Source organism: Arvicola amphibius, chromosome 15 (assembly GCF_903992535.2).
Source record: "Arvicola amphibius chromosome 15, mArvAmp1.2, whole genome shotgun sequence".
NCBI classification, from domain to species: Eukaryota; Metazoa; Chordata; class Mammalia; order Rodentia; family Cricetidae; genus Arvicola; species Arvicola amphibius.
In genome coordinates, this window is record NC_052061.1 from 2,828,044 (window position 1) to 2,837,861 (window position 9,818).

The window sequence follows — 9,818 nt, forward strand, 5'->3', positions numbered from 1 at the left end:
TAGCTAGCACTGGACTGATAATAGGCATGGGAATTTTCCAAGGGCACCTATGTCAAAGACTTTATGTAACACAGGTCCAGGGCTTGTGAAAAGCTGCACAAAGCAGGCTGTTGCCACTTTGGATCCCTGAAGAGTTCAGTCTTTCTCAACATGAATGAAGTGTCTGGGGCACAATCCTCTGCTGCCTTTCTAAGCAAAACATTGAAGTGGTTGGTGTCGGTTCGCTCCTTATATCTTCACAGTTAGAAACTTGAAAAAGCAAAAGCAATGAATGCCAAGCCTTTTAACATGACACATCCAAAACAGTCCCATGGGAATTCTCCATCCAAAAGATAGAAAAGTGTGATAGTTAAAATATTATGTAAATCAGTGCTTCTCAAAGAAAGGAGAAAACACTTAATAATGGAAACATGTCATGCTGGAATAATTTAGTTTTGATTATTAACCCTCAACACTAAGGAATGCTTTGCAAAAAAAAATTCAATGGAGAAAGAAATAAAATAACTCCTAGTTTACCTGCTACTTTTTATCAGTGCACCCACTGATATGAAAAAAATGACTCTGCTTACCAATATAAGGGCAGGCATGTGTGGCCGTGGATCCCACAACAGCAGCATGTCCTTAGAAATAGGCTGTTGAGCATTAGGTAGGTTCTGGAAATGTCTACAATCTTCTCTCTCTTCTTTGGTGATGAGAGAGTTAAAGATGTAGCATTTTTTCAATTATTTCTGAGGGGAACGACGCGGGGTGTGAAATGAGATGCATTTAAATTAAATCCTTTGGCGACACTGACATTCTCTAATGACCTCACTCCATGCTATTTCCTATTATTTCCCAGCCCCAAATACAGCCCAGAAGATTAAGGCTCTGAAAGTGAGATTTGAAGCTTCATGGTTTTCATCTTAGACCTGTCTTTTCCTCACTAAATACGTCCTGTGAACCCTGACAAATCATTCAGAAATACCGAAGCTTCCTATTACCAAATCTAAGAATTCTTTATACTTTTGTGATATACAAATATTCAGACCCTGCTGTCACTGATGCTTCTAAGAAAATGTACCATTTTGGTCAAATAATTGAGTTCTTCTGCTTCTGTAAACAGAGAAGAACAGGTAAAGGAAAGCTATTGCAGTAGGCCCACCGAATAGGTCCAACAAAATTTAATGGGAAGTAAATATGGCTAAAATTGATTTCCAGTTCGGGTGAAGACAGAGTTATGGACAGCCTCCATTTACTCCAACCACAACCCAGCATATTGGAGGATAAAATTTATGAAGCAGTATTGTAGACAACGAGAAACAGAGCAGAAATACATGACAGGAGCACCATATGCGCCCTGGGTAGAGTCTGTGTGGGGCATTTTCTAGACAGTCATAGGCAACAGTAGTCAGAAAGCAGTTTTCCTCATTAGGCAGAAGAAGGAAATGAGAGTTCATGGCTACTGGATCAGCAGTGGATTGTAGCCAAGAAAGAGGCACAGAGGACCTAGATAGTGATTTCCCTCGGTATCAGACTAAACACTATTTTATATATGTGGGATGAGATTCCCAGAGGACTGTCCCAAGCTAGCTCTCTTTATGGACTAATCACAGTATAATTCTGATAATATCATATGAAAACATCTTGCCAAGTTATTCAACTAGAATCTCAGAAAATCTACTACTTATGAATAGAGCTAATCTGTTCTTAGAGAAAAGCTCACTTTAAATCATTCCTAACAAAGCTCCAAACCAACTTGAGTGTAATATAACTTTTCTAAAGTAAATTCTTGGGAGATAAAATATGAAAGCTTTTAAAAAGGAAATCCAGATTCTCAAAGGCATAGCATTCATATTCCACGTATCAGTAACTCCAGCGTTTGAAAAGCTGAGGCAGAAAAAGCAACAGTTCAAGTCCAACTGAGGCTGCACTGTGAGATCCTGTCTATACACAACAAAATTGTAACCCAAGATAAGCAGAAGAGTTAACAGAAAAAAAAAACCCTGAAATAATGGGTATACTGTTGTAGGAATTATCAAAGTAGACAAACCAATCAACTGTGCAAGGGTGTTCAGTGAAGGAACAGAAAGAAATGAATATTATGAAAAGACACTCAGGGGCAGGAGAGATGGCTCAGTGATTAAGAGGTCCTGAGTTCAATTCCCGGCAACCACATGGTGGCTCACAACCATCTGTAATGAGGTCTGGTGCCCCCTTCTGGCCTGCAGACATACACACATACAGAATATTGTACACATAATAAATAAAGATTTAATTAAAAAAAGACACTCAGAAAATCTATATAGAAAAAAGAGAACACTCTGGATATAAGGAATGTCATCATATAACAAGCAAAGCAAAACCCAAACAGTATCATTAACAACAACATCAAGAGACAAACCTGAATATCATATTGTTAAAATTTCAAATAATAGAGAGAATTTAGAAATGTAAAACAGTCCAGATACGATGAATTAGAGAAAGAGCATGGGCAGTACATATGGAGGGGTTACAAGAAGGAAAGAGAAAAGGGAAAATGAACTATTTTAGTTAAAAATAAATAAAATTAAGAAGGACCCAAAATAAACAAGCGACTACTAATAAGGTTGAGTTCAAAGAATTCATCAGAACTGTGCAAGGAGAGCACTAAAAACAACTTGAGTCATTCAAAAGAAGCATTCATACTTGGGATTTGTAGAGTGTAGTGCTGTTGATAATGACCAAATCAGGATCTTTTCAGTCAAGGACCCACAGACTGTAACATCAACAGAAGGGAAGCAGAGAAGCATGAAAGGCAAACACTCTAGGTTAGAGGAAGGTGATTTCTGCCCCTGTGATATCCATGCAAAAACGGACAAAGGAAACCAGAATATAGGTATGTATATGTCGAGAGTGGCTCTGTTTTTATTGAAACAATGTTTAAAAAGATGATGGACTGTTTAGATGAAGATAATTACTGTATTATTGGAATTGATAATGAGTATAGAATCAGAAATAAAAATATTTGAAATACTCAAAGATAGTTAGAAATTGAGATTTGTTATTTTAGTCTTCTGTTATGAGTTTGGGGTCAAAAGAGATTCACCAGTCTGACTATTAATATTTTTTTTCAACAAATAAGAGGCATCATTAAATACTAACCTGGATGGTGGATACTGGCCAAATCCATACCCAAGACCCTGCTCTCAGTAATGTGCCAAATTATATCAGTCAAGGCTTATAAACGCAAAACCCACAAGGCTATGCACCTCATCCAATCAGAAGCAAACATATATCCTGATGTACTTCCTGATACTTCCCTCCTGCCTATGTATGATCAAGTAAACAGCCAGTCTTGAGGTAATCATCCTTGTATACGAATGACAGCCCTCCAGCATCCCAAGCAGTTCTCTGTCCTTGGGCAAGCTGACCTTACAGGTTAGACGCACTTTTGTTTTACAGATGTCTTAAGCACAGTAATTTAAACTAAAACATAATGTGAGTCATCACACTTCCAGCATAGATGAAGGGGTAAATTTGCATCAATCAGGACAATAAATGTAGACATTGATCAGTATAGTCCCTGGATATGAAGTTACAAGTAAAAAACAAAAGATAATGCTTTAAAAGTGAATATGGAACAAGCCTGAGGACTTGAGTGCAGGTCTTCAGCACCCACTACAAGCTGAGCTAAGTGGCATAGATGTGTAGTATCAGTGTTGGGGAGTAAGAGATAGTTAGATCTCCAAGGCCCCTTAGCCAATAGCTGAGCTGAGTTGAGGACTCTGCATTTAGAAAAAAAAAACTCTGTTTGAAAAATTATGGTGGTGAGAAATAGAGATACACCAAAGACAATATATGGACTCCGCATAGAATGTGTGCCTCCCCTACACATGTGTGTACAGACACACACACACAAATCAACAACCTGATTAGAAGAGAACAGCAGCAACAAAATGTCCTCAACCCAGAAGAATCAGATGGATGGGAAAAACAACAGTTATTTTTAAAGCATTGTGTTCAGGGAGCCATTAGTACAGCTTAGCAAGCATTCTGTTACATGACTGTCCATTTGAAGTCCAATTTAAAGAGACCCCAGACTACAAAAGAATCTGAAGATAAACTGTTTGGTGGGTGTTTCTCTGTGGTATGCTTTATCCACCAGTAAGTAGCTTAAGGGAAAGTGCTGGAGACAACAGGAACCGTGCCTGTAACATTCAATAGAGTTGGCCTCAAGAGGAAAAGCACAACATGAAGGAAAAGGGAGATGGGCCTAAAAGATAGTATGTGCTATTCTTCCATAGGACTTGAGTTCAAATTCTAGAACTCATGGAAAAGACTGTTTCTGCACGCTTGCATGCGTGAGCACACACACAAACACACACACACACACACACACACACACACACCTGATTTAAAAAGTGTTTAAAGGCAAGAAGCACATTTAATAATATAGATTAAATCATATAAAGACATTATCCCACAGTCAGTAATTTGAAAGAAGAATAAGAATTTCAAGAAGAAGATTTAAACAAAGTTAAGAAGCTAAATAACCTGTAGTTAAAAGAAGAGCATTGAATAGAAAATGTTTAGAAATGGAAGAGGGTTACAATCCAACAAGTATAGCCACCCCGATCACAGCTTTCTTCTTCCTTTCTTCCTTTCTTTTTTTTCAGGAAAGTAAGTGAAAGTTTGCCATGCTGAGACAGGAACTGGCCTTAGGCAGAAAGGGTCGTGGTGGTAGTAGAACATGTCATTTGGAAGTAACGGTGAGCACTGGGTGCTGAAGGCTTAAGGCAGGACAGGAAGGGGCTGGGTAAGAAAGGAGGAAGCAGAGGGTAAGCTGAGTACATGGAAATGAACTGTTTGGAAACCCATCACTTTATAAGCTAATCAAGAACTGCAAGTTTTTTTGTTGTTGTTTGTACATTTGATTTTAAGGGAAGGACTTGGAATGGAAATATGCTGCCCTGGTAGACTAAGCTTCTCTAAGAAGTCATTTGTTATTAATAAATGCCTTAGAATCAGACATGGGATACTTCCCTGGAGAATATCGGTCAGGGAAGCCGTGGGGCCTTCAAAAGCATTGCCTTTGCTTTTGATGCAGACCACAACTAGAAGGTAGGACACTGTTGTTAAAGACACAACACAGAAATCAAACTGGGGTGGCCTGAAAACTTTCTCTCTACTATCTGGATTTCATAATGAAGAGTTGTTTGCAGGACACTGGGGAAACCGCCATCAATTGACTTATTCTCTGCTAGATCTTACATTGTACAACAGTGAACGGTCAGGCAGGAAGTGTCCATGTGCACAATAACAGCATGAGGGTGTGGGGGAGGGACCAAATGCCTTCTGACTGACTGAATTTGAAGCCTGTCTACAGGAGGGAATTGGTGCCTGGTACTGTAAATATAGTCAAAAACTCATGGCCGGGGAAGGACTATAATATTGGTGGTTTGTTAAATGGATATGTAATCAGATTGCCTTCTACTTACTTATGTGTATAAACATGAATTAGTGGAATGTTCAACCTTGGGCAGATAAACTGTTTTCTGTAATGGGCCACCACCAATGTAGAGATTTACAAGAGATCAAAATGCTGAGAATAAATGTCTGTTGAATGCATACCCCTAAATGAGGCATCTATGTAGACATTCACGAAGCTCGGGGAGTATTGAGGAGTAGGGGACAGAAATAATCTAAAAATCAGATGGTGGAGAGAAATGGTATGGAATGTTTTCTGGACATAACATGGCCATTGCTTTCCTGAACATGAAGCAACTTTGTTTACAATCATAAGACCTACTACACATGATCAAGACAGTCAATAACTCCAGTATGGATGAGAGAGGAGCTCATAAGCTCCACCCCCTTAGTTGAAGTATTGATTTGGGGAAGGGAGAATCATATTTCTGCTGGTAGTATATCCAAGATAAAACAAGCAACAGTAACTGGATTCAGTGCATTATTTAAAAGAGAGAGAAAAGGAGGAAGGGGGCATAAAGATGAGAAAGATATGTGGAAGGGGGTTCTTGGAGAGAAAGGAGAGTTGGGGAGTTGGGGTAGCTATTACCAAGATACAGTGTCTACATGTATAAAACTGTCAAATAAAAAGTAAAAATATATTTTTAAGAGAAGCTAAAATGACCTTAGTTATTCTAATTAGAAGAAAATCATAAAATGAGAAAATAAAAGAAATAGAAGCTGACAAACAGCAGAGAAATAACAAGAAAATATTGTTGGTAAGGAGATATTAACACACTCTTTTCCACAAAATAAAGCATCCTCAATAAACCAACTACTTGATTGGCCAAGAGGAAAAGAGAGAGAAAACAGCACCTCAATGGGAAGAGGAAGCATCAACACAGACACTGTAATTACGAGCAGCTTGACAACCACAAATCTAGCAACTCAATTGAAAAGGATGCATTCATTGAAAACCACAAATTAGCCAACTGACACAAGAAGAAATAATTAAAATAACTCCATATTTCCTAAGAGTATTGAATTTTATAATTAACAATCTTCCCACAAAGACACCTTCAGGTGCAGATGGCTTCACTGCTGAATTCTGGAAAACATTAATGGAGGAAGTAATAGGAATCTTAAATGAAGTCTTTCAGGAAGTGAAGGGAACTCAACTTGGTTTATGAGGACAGAGTGACCTTGACTGGAAAGCTAAACAAGGACATAATGAGAAAACAAGAAGCCCAGCAATATCTACAGGCATGATTAGCAGACGTATTTCAGCTCAAATCCAGCAATACATTAACACATTATAACACATATAATTATATATGCTAGGACCAAGTTGAATGTCTCTCTTAGTGGCTTTCGTATTTAAAATGCAAGAAATCAATGTAATTCATCACATATCATTATATCAATTGACAAAGAGAAAGTACTTGGCATAATTCAACATACATTTATAATAAGATGCCACTGCAAATGGAAGGTGAACGGGGACACAGGAAATTACTGGCCAGATAAGGTATCTTTGAAAATTCTATTGCTGGTATCATACTTAAAATCAAAAGGCTAGAGATTTCCTTATTTTCCAGAAGTAAGAAAATCTAAGTAAGGATTCCCTGATATTCCAAAGACTGGTGGTCCCATCCAGTCCTAATTAGTATTGTTCAGGATATTCTATACTGTGCAATAAAAATGGACAATACACAAAAACATTTAAATGTACAGTATAAACAGGTTTGTTGGTGTATGCCTGCAAGTCTAGTTACTGTTGCGCTTAATGCACAAGGATGATAAGTTCAACACCTGCCTGGAAAACGGCAAATTCAATGGCAGTTTTGGTAACTTACTAAGAATGTTTCAACATTTAAAAATCTAAACTTTCAAAGGGCTGATGCATAGCTCAGTGATACAGCACCTGTCTTATAAATGTTAGGCTGACCATTCCATCCCCAGTTCTGCCATAAAGACAAAGTCTTAAGAGTTAGTGGGAAGAAGACTTTTAAAATAATATTTATTAAAATTCATCTCTTGTTACCAAACTTCTAGTACTGGGAATGAGTTACTTTCAGTAATTGAGTTGTTAGCTAAGGGGATCCTATGAGAACCTCTTAACAAACCAGGCTGCTGCATGCTTATAGGTTGCTCTCCACAAACTAAAAGCAGGGTCCCATTGCTGAAAAAAAAATATACACAACTCGCTGGATACAGAGAAGCTGAGCTGGTGCCTAAATAGTGTCTTCACCCCTACATGCTAACATCTATATTAGAGGAAGGCACTCTTCACACTGCCAAAGGGGTAAACACCAACCTAGCTACCAACCATGCGATATACAGTGGTGTCCTCCCTGAAAGATATGTTAGCTCAATGAAGGCATAAAGCTTGTGGGGAAAACCAACCTATATCTGATTTGACTTATGAACCACTCCACAATATGGAACCTGTACCTGATGTTGCTGGGATGACCAGGAACCTGTAACTAGGCAGCCCAGGTACCTAGGGGAAAATAAAATACTGCTGTTGTGCTAAAAGAATGTAGCTATAAAATATTTGCTAATGACATTTAGCTATATTTATAAGCACTAACGTCAGCTTTCTTCAAAGAAGCTTCCACTTGCAGCAGAGGGAACCTATACAGAAAGCCACAACCAGACAAAGTGCAAAAAATGAGACAACTCGGAACTACTCAGCTCTAAATGACATGTCTCCATCACCTCCCCCATTTCAGGGCTCAGTGCACACATGGAAGAGAAGGTAGAAAGAATACACATGCCAGAGAGGATGGAGAACACTAAATCAACATAATTGATGCATATATGAACTAATGGAAACTGAGGCAGTATGCACAGGACCTACATGGATCACTACCAGATGGGGTCCTAGAGCTGAAAGAAGTGGACACAAGTCCCCATCCTCAACCCAGAAGCTATTTCCAATTGATGAGTACTTGCAGATGCAAACTTAGTTTTCTCCAAGGAAGTCTTTCTGGGGAACCAAACTGCTCTTAAGGATATGGTGCATGAGCAGTAGATGACCAACAGAGAATGAACACAGTGGAATCTTTGGAGTTACTTGTCTCATAATGTTATATTCTCTCTCTCTCTCTCTCTCTCTCTCTCTCTCTCTCTCTCTCTCTCTCTCTCTCTCTCTCTCCCTCTCCCTCTCTCTCCCTCCCAACTGGTTCTTTACACTGCTGGGTTTATTCTTAGGATTCCCAGGCATGTAAACAAGTGGGTTGGCATTCATATCTGATTCTTTGTCTCTCTTTGGGATCGTTTCCTCGGTAGTTTCTATTCCAATGTGTTAGTTTTGGTTTATCTCATATTTTTTATTATTATCCCTTAGGAGCCTGTTTGTTTTCTAATGGGAGACAGAAAAGGGCTGGATGTGCATGGGAAGGGAGATGGGGAAGAATTGGGAGCAGTGGATAGAGGGGAAACTATAATTAAGATATATTATATGAAGGGAAAATCAATTTCTTCCCTTCCCTTCCCTTCCCTTCCCTTCTTCTCTTCCCCTTCCTTCCTTCCCTTCCTTTCTTTCATTACTCCCTCCCTCCCAAGACAGAGTTCCTGTTTGTCACCTTAGCTGTCCTGAAACTTACTCTATAGACTAGGCTGGTCTTGAACTCAGAGATTCACCTACCTCTCCTCTTGAGTGCTGGAATTAAAGGTATGTGCCACATCACCCAGTCATAAAAACCCCTTTATTCAATAAAAGGAAAAATTAGTACCAAAATACTAGCATTAGAAATATGAGCCATTGTATTTGCCTTTTAAAGAGGACACTGAGAGTCACACTCAGGTCCTGAAGCCCAGACAAGTACTCTGATAATTGAGCTGTCTCTCCAACTGGTAAATATTGCTAATTATAACACATTAATATCATTTATAATAGCATATTAAATAATAATCATTGTTTCATTATATTTAACAGGAGATGTTAAGACATACACAAAACTACAAAGACTAGGTGAATTTAAAGTAATTTAAATTACTGGGGAAACATTTCCTGTTAATAGATTGAAAAAGAAATAGAATTACTAAGTTGGTACAGTTCCTAACAAAATTCAAGAGGAATTTCTGTAGAATTTTAAAATTCTTCCTTCCTTCTTTTCTACCTTGCTTTTTTCCCCTCTTTTTTTTCTATTTCTTTTTTTTATTCTATGGTTTCTTCTAGTAGTAGCAATTGTTGAGAGGAGGTTGGGTAGGAAAAAGTATTTCGCTACATCATTTGGTGGGTGATTTCCTAACTAGTGGCAGGGTGCCTACACATCCAGAAAACAAACTAGAATTGCTTATGCCTCTTCTCACTTCACCCTACCATCGGCATGAAAGAACGACTACAATTTTCTTCATATTGTATGTGTAAAATTCAGGCATGGAAA